Source organism: Tinamus guttatus, unplaced genomic scaffold (assembly GCF_059628265.1).
Source record: "Tinamus guttatus ecotype Peru unplaced genomic scaffold, ASM5962826v1 Tinamus_guttatus_pri_ptg000156l, whole genome shotgun sequence".
Taxonomy (NCBI): domain Eukaryota; kingdom Metazoa; phylum Chordata; class Aves; order Tinamiformes; family Tinamidae; genus Tinamus; species Tinamus guttatus.
The window spans coordinates 1,015,778-1,028,140 of record NW_028288690.1 but is presented as its reverse complement, the minus strand read 5'-3'; positions in this window follow the sequence as shown (position 1 = coordinate 1,028,140).

Here is a 12,363-nt window from a genome sequence, read left to right as displayed (position 1 = left end):
TTTGGGGATTAGCGAATGGCTTTTATTTCTTCCCTAATGATGAGAAAAGTGCAACGAATGCCTAGGGCAGATGATAAATTGAGTCAGAATATGTTGCACGAGTGCCCTTTGCTAAGCTAGAGGATCAGTGTCAACAATATGAAAAAATGCCTCTGTTTGCTCATAAGAAATAATGTTTGAATCATTAAACAGTAGGGATGGTATTGGCCATATTTAACAGCATTGTACCTGAAGTCCCTTTACAAATATCCCCTTTGAAGTGACATCAAAGGGTCTGTGCACATAAGGAGAGGCTGCAGCATCCATCATTTCATTGGTTATTCACAGCTCTGCAGAGCAGAGCACAACAGCACTGGACTGCCTGTGCCCCACAAGCTCATTCAGGGATGGCACTGAAAAGAAAGGCCATCCAAAAGCCCCTAAGAAATACCTTTTTTTTTCTTCCACAGGGAAGCAGAAAATACATTGGATTCTTTTTCAAAGTTGTCCATAAGCTTCTTTGAGCAGGGACTTCCTTCAGCCATGGGAAAAACAAAAAGCCTGGTTAATTTTAGGAAAATACTTTTTTTTTAAGTAGATGCTCTGGGGTACCTTTCTGAAAGCATCTGTGGTGAGGGTGAGGAACCCAGGGCTGAACCACCACCCATGGATGTCGCTGGAGGCTCTCACTGATTTCACAGAGTGCTCAGCCAGGTTTGAGGCTTGAGTCAGGGCTAACAGGAAGTGGAAGTTATAAAACTTGGCTGGCCAGAGAGGTATGAATCAGGAGCTGACTGAATGGAAAACAACCAAGTCTGCAAACCAGAGCATAAAAGCTTTTCCTTGATAAGGCTGAGCACAGTTCCATCTCAGAAAGTAGGCAGGACTTACCTCTTGAATAATACTGCAGGATTTAAGGAAAGCACCTTCCCTTCCCTTCCCTTCCCTTCCCTTCCCTTCCCTTCCCTTCCCTTCCCTTCCCTTCCCTTCCCTTCCCTTCCCTTCCCCTTTCCCTTTCCCTTTCCCTTTCCCTTCCCACACCATATGAGTTGTAGAATCCAGTCTATCCATGCTGTCTGGTATGGTATCGTGAGGCCTTCTTTACTGAAGGAATAGCATGGGACTCACAGTGATTACAAGTGTCAAGACCGTTCATCTGGCCAGCAGAGAAAGATGGGTTGGAGAGAAGTGCAATGGTACTGAGCTCAAGGCATCACAGGAACTTGGAGGAACGGGATGAGTTAGTCAGCAAGTCAGCTGTAGAAATCTCTTGCAATGCCCATCCCTGCTTGGGATGCCTTCTCTCAGCCCAAATCAGCAGGTTCTTCCATTACAGGCGAGCTCCTATGAAAACTCAAGGTAAGGATGCTTGCCTAGTTTAACTTTCCTTCCTTCAGGGAAGAATTTTACCATGCAACCCACTGCAGAGTCTTATTTGTACCAGGGAATATACCAGCCCCTGAATACACCCATGAAGGAGCTCTTGGAATTGAAGAAAACGGTAGAACTGCAGCTCCTTTGAAACTAGGGAGATACAGACAGGAACAGTTGCATACCGTCCAGTCAACAACACTGCCAAAGTTTTCCTGTGTTCAGTGGAGCTCAAATACAACAGCTCTCGTGGTGTCTCAGACATTTTTAGGGGGACTAACCTATTTGCAAATTTGCCTAAAATGAAGAGGGAATTGGTCAAAGTCAATCCAGATCCTGCAGCTCTCTCTTTAGTGTAGCGTGATTTTTTCCATTCACAGAGTCTTATCAGGTGAATAGCAGTTTACCTTGCCTGTGCCTAAGCTGGGGCCCTGGGAATAGGTTGGAGATCATCCTGCTGCTCTTTTTTTCTTTCTGCATTTAACTTTTGACATGGGATTTTCAAGTCATCAATGACTGCAGAACCTTCTTTGCGGAAATAGCTCTTTCGTCCCTCGTACTTGGACTAGATCCCAGGTGATTACTTTTTTGCTGAAATCCAGGTCACTGCAAAAGGATACAGTATTTGCAGCGTCTCTGGAGCACAGTGATGGCTATTCACAAAAACTAATCTTAGATGAAGCAAGGGGTCTCATCAGATGAGAGGTTAATGATATGTACTTGTTCTCCCTCTCCATTGACTCAAGAGGAAGTAAAGGAAGATAAGATGTTCAAAAGTGCAGTGTTTTTACGTCCAGGCCCATTCATTTCAGAGATGTCTTGCATCCACCCCGTACTTATTGCGACCACTTATAAGGCTTTAAAGCACTTTGTGGGGAAAGACAAAACATAAATATATGCTACATGATTTTGTTCCACAAGATATTTTTAGTAAGTAACCCTCACCACAGATGCATTTGCAAGGCATAAATGCTTTAGTTTAAATATATTTAGGATAAATACTTTCTTTAATGTAAACCAATTTTTTGCTTTTTTATGCTCAAATGATTTCATAAGATGAGCTTGGGAAGCATGAGGAGCAAGGCAAAGACCTCAGGATTTCTGAGGTAATTAGTAGTGTTTTAATGATGAAGCAGCATGAATACAAGTGCCAACAGTTTGTCTCCATGGAGGCAGATAAATTACCTGCTACTACAGAAAAGTAACCTGGTTAGCACCTTAGGTATTTGTAAGGAATGAAAAAGTAATGGTAGGGCAAATGCTCCCCAATTAGCTGATGGGAGAAAAAGACACTCTGTCCTAATGGAGACTAGCAACACAGTTTGCTGCACGTTACATGCATACACAAAATAAATGCTAAACTAACATCATTGTCTGCATTAAAATACCTATACTGTGTAGATGACAGAGAAATGGGTTAAAAGGGAAGATTACTAAGGCATTTTAAATATAAGGAGGTAGTGAGCTAGTGATCTTGTATAAAAAAATAAGATACGCAAACGTGGGAGCAACAGTTTTTTGCTGAAATAAGAAGCAAATACTTTTAATAAATCAAAGAGGAGTAGAGATTAGGAAAGCATCACGGACGAGAAGTGTAGAGATGCATGCAACCTCCAAAGAAGATCAAGAGAGATGATTAAGACATGTTTTTTACATATGCCAGGAATGTAAGTAAGTCTGCCAGCCTGTATGTCCATGGAAGGAAATAGCAGAAATATGTATCAAAGATTTAAAAATGCTTTTACAGAAAAGTAAATGAATAAATAAGTAAATAAAAAGGGGCCAAAAAAGGGTTCCAAGCAGCTTCTGGAGCCTTCATAAAATGGTGTATGTTCCTCAGCTGATGATTTCTGTATCACTTTCAAATATAGGACTGGGATCTATGGACTTTAGTCTGTCCTAATGTGGTTGCCCTTGAACAACCTAGGGAGCCACTCCACAGCCCTACCCAAGCTGTGCACCACACAGGGCACCGCACGGGGCCTCTGGGAGCAGCAGCTCAACCCACTCCCACGTACCTGACTGCCGCACTGGGAAAGAGGAGGGAAGGCTGCCCCAGGAAGAGCAGTGCCACAGCTTGTTACGCCCTCAGGTCGAGGGAAGACTGAGAATGGAGATTAGACAAGTTTCCTCACAGGCCAGAAAAAAAGGGAGCACTACCCTTAATCACAAACAAAGTGGAGGATGTCAGCCTAAACATGGGCAGCCTCGAGGCATAGCTAGAGACAACTCCAGCTTTGGAGCTAGGAAATGAGATCCTTTGGAGACACAATAGTGCACCCTGGAAGAACACGTTGCAACTAGTCAGAAAATCTAAATACACCAGTGAGCAAAGTGCTACTGAAACTAATTCTAGTAAAGTGGAGAAAGGGAAGAAGGCAATAGGTTCGGTGTTGCTAAGTAAAGATGTGAGAGATTAGGATGAGCAATAAGCAGAAGGCCTTCCAACTATAAACAGACTGGTAAAAGAAGACTATGGCAAAGCTATACAAATAAGCAGAGGCATTTTAAAAGATATCAGAAGGAGCAAAGATAAATCTTGAGATCAGTCCTCCAGGTAATGCTTGTCCACACCACCATAATGTCTCAGCAGATGTACAGAGCAGGACACACTGCCCCTGCAGCCCTCTCACCTCTGTCAGACGGGCAAGGCCAGAGGCTGGCAGCTCTGCAGAGCTGACAGAGGTTAAGATCTCATTTCTGCACGTGCTGGAGGCTGTACGAGCTTTCAAGGAGCAAAAAGAGGAAACATCTGGCTAAAGAAGGATTTCACTGGGCAGAGGGATTTCCCTGGCATTTGGGTTTTAATTTCAACTGAATGAAAGAGAAATCATGAAATAAAAACAAAATAGAGAGAGAAGCCAGGTTTATTGTATCTTTTACTAGTTTTTCCAAATGGTATTTACACATGATAGAATATGAGCTGGGGTGGGACATTTTAATGTGTAAGCTACTGGTGTTTCATAGATAACTTTTTAGCCCTTCCAGGCATGACGTTTTGTGTATTTATATAAGCAAACATGAAGAAGAAAACCCTGCAAAAATGTTAATCTTCTCCTAACCAGAATTGCTGCAGAGAAAAAGAGAAAGATGCTTTTTTTATTATTTCCTTTGGGGAGAAGATCAGATACCGCGTGCTCATAAAGACCTGAATTGAGAGCAATAACAATTCCCCTTTCCCAAAGAGCTTACAGTGTGTGTGTGGGGGGGAAGGCTGATTTTGTGTGTAGAGAGGGAAAAGAATGGGATAAATGGTCTTTTCATATCCAGAAATGCTTTATTTTCTTATGAGTCATAGCTGGTTTGAGTAAGTCTTTCTAAGTACCTCACATTTTGGCTCTGGGCACAGAAAGCCTCTGTCAGAAATCGAGTTTCTTAAGTCACTCTGAGGATTTATACAAGCTAGGGAAACTCTCAAGCGTTTCCCACGCCGCAGACACGGCTCCGGCTCGCTGCCTGTCGCGGGGCTGGGGACCCTGCAGACCACAGGGACCATGCAGAGCTTCAGCTTTTGCAGGCAAGCCTGTTTGGAGCTGATCAGAATGATGTGGTTTCTGAAATGTGAGCAGTGACACAGGAATCCACCTGCACAGGTGGAGATCAGCAACAGTTTGAAGGGATCTGGGGTTCGTGTGTTTTGTTTCTGTCTAGAAAATATCCCTAGGGATGGAGAGGGTGGCTACTTTTAGGGAAGTCTCTTGTGCCAGCATTTAAACAGGATTTGTTCAGGATGCTCACACTTAACTCATACCCATTTCACATTTTTAGAATCCGCTACCCAAGCCTGATTATTTTCAATTGTTCCCTCAACATTCCAAGATTGGAATCAAATCCTGCCTCTGGGTGGAGATATCCTTTGGGCCACGATATTGTTGCCCTCTCCCCCTTGAGCGACCCTGCTTGCTGGGGCATCCAGCCTGGCCAGAGCCAGCACTGGCAGAGCTGTTCTGCAGATACAAGGCTGATTTCCACCTGAGGATTTTTAGGGCATGAAAGAAAGCATCAGTGATGGGAGGCTTCATAGTCCTCCTCGTGGTTAACCTTCCATGAGCTGAAAGCATTTTCTCATCTATCTCCCTGCAAGTGGTTGGGGAAGAGAAGTGGGAAAGGCTTTCAGCGGTGCTAATATCCGCCACAGCTCTTGTTACAGCATTTCTGGATCACTTCACTTGTTTCCTCCTTATCACTGGGAGTGAGCCCTGAGAAATGCAGAAGCCCTCTAAGAAGATCTGCTGTGGCTGGCTAACTTTCTGGAAGCTGTGAGATTTGCTCTTTGTTTTTCTGGGGAAAAGGAGGGATTTTTCAGGCAGACACATTAGAGAGTGCTTTGGATGATGAGAATAATTTCTTTACCCACTATAAGAGTTTTGCATCTCCGCTCTGGTCTGCTTGGCTTGTTCCAAAACTAGAGAAGAATCACTAAAAATGCTGACACTGCTGCAAACCAGGTTTAATGTTGAAAAAGGCTATGCCTAAAAATTTCATCAAATTATATATGAAAATAAATGATACAGTTCGTATGCTGCTAGTCTGTTTTATGCTAAAACCAGCTTTCTCCCATCTCTTCATCTTCCAGTGCACTTTCAGCACATATAATGACACATCTCCACCACAGAAATGATCAGGAAAGACTGTCCCATCATTCAGACACCTTCCTCTTACCGTAGCCACAAGCCTATGACTTGATTTATTCCTGACATTTTCTTCCACAGATCCCACATATTCACATCCATTAATGAGCCTCTTTCCTATGCTGAATGTTACCTGTCATATGAGGAAGGTGAATCTATGCTGCTCAGATAGCAGTCAGAACCAAGCAGGAGAAAGTCAGAGATTTCTTAACAAGCAATGACCCCAAGTCCATCGTTCCCTTGCTTGTCACGCAGCAATTAGACCCTGGTGAGAAGTTGATGTCCCAAAAGGGACCTCTGTGTGGGGGCATTTCCTCAATCAAACCAATTTGCTGCAAGGCCACCGTGCATGTGACACAGTCCCTGTGATCTGCCTGCCTTAAGAAGGCAGTCCCTAAGATTAATAAAATACCACTCATGCTGGTATTTAGTTGCCAGCTTTGCCCTTAGTAGGTTCCTGTGCCTGTACTGCAGCCACAGCCACGTTTCCTAACCGGAAAGCGGAGGAGCTCTGGGACTCCTCCTCTCACAGGGCACCCCACCAGAAAAAGTGCAACCAGGGGAAATTGCAGTTCAAACCGGGGCCTTCTGTGGCTGCAGTCCACGTACAAGGAGCCAAGCTAAATCCACCTCTCCTGACGAACAAATTGTTCAGCCTTCAGACCTGTCAGCAGTCAGGCAAGTCTCTCAATTACTTCAGAAAGCAAAAAAAGTCTAGAATTAATATAGTATGGAGAGCAGATTCACCAGAAATATGAGAAGAGGAAAAGGAAATAATAGTCCTGGCCTTCATAGTACTGTGGCCAGTCAGTGAGGATCTTTTAGGGAGACCCCAGCATGCCATAGGCATGTCACAAATCACCAGAAGAGCCAGTAGCTGCATACTTGACTCTCTTACGGAGTCAGCTAAGCTAATTCATTCCCATGGAAATCCTCGTTCATGAAACAGAATGGTGATAACCTATCCTGTCAGATCCCAGCTTGTTCCTGATGTCCACCCTCATCTGACATATCAGCCCAGTCCCTTCAAACTTTCTGATCATGGCCAAAGGCTAGAAAACAACCTTGTGATAAAACAAATCCCCACAGTGCTGCAGGCTTGTGGAAAAAAACTGTTGTTGGACTTCCACTCCTGCTGGACTAGTCCAGCCTGTTGAGATGGTGGTGGTGGTGGTGGTGGTGGTGGTGATGGTGATAGTGATAGCATAGGGTTGCCTGAGCTTGGGCATCATGGGATCCAGGGGGTTCTGGTGGGAACAGCAGGGCTGGTGCAAATGCAGGGATTGAAGTCAAAGAGAGCAATGAGAAATTGTAAATAGGAAAGTCTCTGGGAATGCTGGTGTCATCCATCACGGTCAAGGGGCGACGCTAGGGGTTGTTTTGGTATCTGGAGAGGGAAGAAGAGAAAGGCAGCAAAGGGGGAGCAGAATCAGTCACAGCAGGAAGTGGGAAGGAGAAAAAGGCTGCGGCTGAGCCCAACTGACTGCTGGGTTTTTCTGCTCTTTCACTCAATTCCCAGGCACAGCCTACTGAAACCCTTCTCCAGGCCCTGCGTGCTGACATACCGATCCAGATCTTTCACAGCCATCTGTTAGCATGCACAACTGGAAAGAAATTTCAGAAAGATGGAGTTAAACTTGATGTAAACCACAAGAGCCATATTTCTATAAACCTCCCACAAAGCATTTCTAGGCTAACCTAAACTTAACATTGCCAGTCCTCCAGAGATTTTCCTGAAGTCTTGTGATAATGGGTGTTTTTCCTCAAGTCTCAGCTCCCAAATGGAAATGATTATGTGAGAGTCTTCGCTGTCACTAAAAAGTAAATTTCTATCCCCCAAGGCCATGAAATAAAGCTTGAAACAAGTAAGCGAGTTCTCATAATGGCCTAAAAAATAAAAAGAGAAAACAAATAAAAAGAACCCCACAGTAACTATTGTCCCTGAAGTTCAGCACAATTCCTGGTTTTGTAACATCTGGGTTTAGTAGTTAAGTAACTGCATGGCCATGACTCCATTTTCAGGTGAGCTGCCCTGGGCTGCCAAGAACTATAAAGGGATAACGTGTAAACTTTTAGTTCTGTGATTGGATGTGCTTCTTTTTTTTTTCTTTTGGATGCATGAAGATAGATTCAGCAATATAGGTGTAAACACACACACACACACACACATGCAAGTCAGACTGCAGGCTTCCTGGTGTGGACGCGGTCTTCATGATTTCGGTTATGCTGATGGGAAACCCAGATAAATTCCCGGCCTCACGGGAGCCCCACGGTAGGTATTGTTCTGTTACAATGGTGCTACTAAAATAGGATGCAAAGGTTCTTAGTTTTCTAATCGCGGTATTACGCATAAATGTTACACAGTAATAAATAGTGTGTGTTTATACATCCCCTCCTTACTTTTCTAAAAACTGAACTCCAAATACAAAAAAAAATTAAAAAGGCAATAGAAAAAATGATTTAATCCACATCACAATATGGAAACACATTCAAAAGCAGCAAAAAGAATAGGAACTACATCTTTATCTGAGCATCTCTGTTCACTTTTTATACATTGATTTAGCTTCAGCGCATGCTTAGACTTTCACATTTTGCATCTCTCTACACTGCCAAAGTAACAACTGCACTGTTTGACACAGGTTGAACACAGGCTCATTTCATTCGAATTTAATTGCAATACTGCCTGAAAGATCAAAACTCTCACAGGACATTTCCGGTTTGTCCTCAGCCATGAATAGTTTGATGATTCCTTTTTTTTCTTTTTTTTTTTTTTTTGCCAGTGAAGGACAGCATTTTTAGAGCAAGTACAAAACTGACTTTGTTCGGCTCGGATCAAGTGAGGCACAGAGATAGGTGCTGCGCTAACTCACCAGTATTGTTTTCTTCAAGATCGAAGTGAACTATAGAGAAAGAGTAGGAATAGAAATTCCAAGTTGATTAAAAGGGCAAAGTGTTTTGTGACCTTTGAAATCGCATTGCAGAAACACAACTGTCTCATAAGCAAGCAAGAAACACAGCATCTCTAACAAGCTCTGCCCCAAGCAGATCCGTCCAAAGTTTCATTTGGAGGAGAAAACACTGTTTTAAAGGTTTTCAAAAGCAGATCACATGCGCGCATACACTGCTAAGCAAAATATATTCTAAGCCTTTTCTCTTAACACTTCTCATTTCCTAACTAAGATAATTGAATGACTCAGTGAACATGGCTGGCATTAAAATCTCGGTGGGGGGAGGGAAAAGCAGAGGTAGCAAGCTCTAAATCCTCTGCCAAATCCCCTTTTCATAATTTATAGTCTGTCACCAGTTTATCACAGAGAACTGTCCCTCTTTTTCCCATTCTACAGGCTCCTTTCCCAGTGGACAGTCCATGCCAGCTGTCTCGGCAGCAGGAACGTCCTTTTTTCCCAAGCCCCGACCTGTGGGAAAATCTTCATTGGCCAGTAATTGATTCCACCCTGCCAGCTCCATTACTTTAGTCTACAGTCAAACTGCCAGCAATCTGGAGACAGGCAGCCCCAGCCCGCCCCGGCTCGCGCTATTGAAGCCGGCTCCTAGCAGGGCTGTTAGCTCCCGGGTCCCCCAGTTGATGTGTCAGCCCGCCCTGCAATTAGCACTAATCTGAAAATTGGCCTTTGCTAGCAAAGCCAAGCACCTGACAGCTAATTGTTTATGTCAGATTGATGTGCATTTAATATGGAAAGGTTATTTATCAAAGGGTACTTTTTTCTTTTTTTTTTCTTTTTTTTTTGTTTGTCTTCGTTGGGAGCAGGGAGAATTGCCACAGGCACTTAGAGCCCACAGACCAATAAAGATCTTATACTTCATTTAACTTAAGGAGCCTTCTAAATACCCTTTTTAAACTTAGTGTAGTACAGTGCAGTACTCATCTATTTATAATGCTTATAAAGAAACTGCTGTTAAGGAAGCAGTTATTGTTTTTAGTCTCTTTTTTTGGAATCAAAATATTGAGAGGTGAAGAAAGGTTGATAAGAGAACAGCAACTGCCAGCCAGCACTGGCATTAAAAATGCATTAAGTTTTGACTCATCCTCAGAGCCTTGCCAGCCTTTCCTTATGCCAGCTTACTTTGGTATTTACAGGATTACCTACACTTTCCCTTGCTGCGTTGTGTCACAGAAAACATGCAGTGTGAAATATTGGTCCTATCGAATTTAGCACAGGTTTCGCCCCTGCTGGCAATGCAGAAACACCAGGACGAGGTTGCCCGGGTCCTGAGCTGGGTATGGGCTCACAGCCATGCTGCTGCCTCATGTTCATCTGCTGTAAAATAGGGGGTTGCCAAAGGCCACATCTAAATGTGTCCTGAGGTTGTCGTGCAAACACTAGACCAAAAACCGGGTGCGCTGCTAGCATTACAGTGGGAAGGACTTGCCTGATGTTGAACAGGTTACCATATAGCTGCGCTGCAAATAGCTTAAGAAAGCAAACCCAACAGGGATTTGATAAGAAGCGTGCTTGTTCTGATGGGGCAGGCGTATTGCATGTTGTGTTAAAAGTCCTCCTAAAAAAACAGTAAGTCTTTGCAATTGCTCAGAGGAAATGAATATATCCTACCCAGAGTACAGGAGGTCAACACACGGTAGTAGTGTTGCACGTGCAACTCCAGTACACAAGCAAAGGTGGGGGAAAAGGAAGGAGAGGAGAGGAGAGGAGAGAAGAGGAGAGGAGAGCAGAAAGGAGAATACAGTCTCCCGTATGGAAAGAGTGAATGAAAAGTAATAAATCAGATGACAGAGCACAACTGTTTGATACAAATCATACTCTGTCAGGGAAATGAAAAGTACCAGTGTGATTTGTATGAAACTCAGACTCATTCCACAGGTGGAGGAAAGCATTTTCCATATATTGCAAATGTGTTTTCTTTTTAAATGAAGGTGGTCAAATATTTGCCAAAGTATCTGTTCTCTAAATACTGTATTTTAAAACAGAGAGGTACACAATGTATAGTCTTCCCCTAACTTCCCACCATGAAAATTTAGACTAAAGACATTCCAATATGCAAGAGCCAGAAAAGACTTTCCCACAAAAACATCCCAAAAGAAAATTTTAATTAATTTTAATATCATCATTCATTAGTCTTTGCCTGGTTACAAACATCTATGCATTGCTTCCAATATTAAGTTTTATTCTCTACAGTGATACGTTTAATGAATTCGATGAATTAAAAATTCAGAGGTGAATTAGGAGCACAGTCAAGTTTCCTCAGAGCAGTTAGCTGAGCAGCACGAGCAGAGGACGCGGAGCTGCCCCGGGGCACGCAGCGGCCTTGGTTCGGCTAGCGGTGAAGAGGGCAAGAGCTGCCCTCACAGTTACAGCTGCACGTGCAGAGCGAATGGCAAAAGTTGCCCTTAATGCTGCTCGAGCAGGATGAAGGGAAGCAAGCTGCCGGGCAAAGCAGTCTGCAGTGTCACCCCTACGGGCTGCCGCTTTGCCACTGGCTTGGCGGAGAGCAGGGGGGTCACGTCACCTGCCCCCATGGGTGCAGACACTCTGAGCCCCCTCGGGCAAAACATGCAGGGCCCTTGCACTTGGGATGAGCACTAGCCCATTGCACTAGGAGGAGCAACTCCAACCAGGGCAAACCCCAACCGTGTCAGCACGACGTGCAGGGGTGATGGGGCAGGCTTCCAAGCACTCTTGCTGGCGCTACTGAAGACAGCAGGGACGCTAAGCAAATGTTTAGGCTTAAATATGTGCTTAAGCCCCTCTGGGTTGGTCCTTGACAGGGATTTCAAGATGTGTTGGAAAGTTTTGGCAGTGCTGGCTAGGACATGTTGAAAGCTACGTTACTGCATCCACGCTGGGATTGGGAAATGTGTTAATTAAGGCAGTCTGTTACCAGCCCTTTCCTTCCTACACAAGACAAAACCCACCAGGTTATAAACATGTCTGAAGTGATCCATATGTTTTAATGCTTTCCTGAATATGGATTGATTTTAACACTTTTTATAACACTTGTACACTAGCCAAAGCAAAGCCAATGACTTCAGTGTGATCAGAGCACACGTTTAACATGCCCTGTTGAATAGGATCCGAGAACAGAAGAGAGTTCAAGAAGTCATCGAGCTTATTCCCTGTCTCAAGGGAGGAGAAGTGTGGGGTGGATGTTTTCATAAGATGTCCTTAAAGATTTCCAGTAACAAGGATTTCACAAATTCCCTCAGGTAATTTAGTCTACTCCTTCATTTTCCTTTCTGCTAGTTCTTATTCTGTAAAGGCGAGTTCAGTTCTTCCCCAGTGCGGTTTAAGGAAGCTTTTTTGAGCCTGGGCCCCTTGGATAACCCACAGTCATGAGAACAGCCTTGGGAGACAGCACAGGAGTCTGACTCCCTTCCAAATACAGCAAAGTTGAGAGCCCTGTT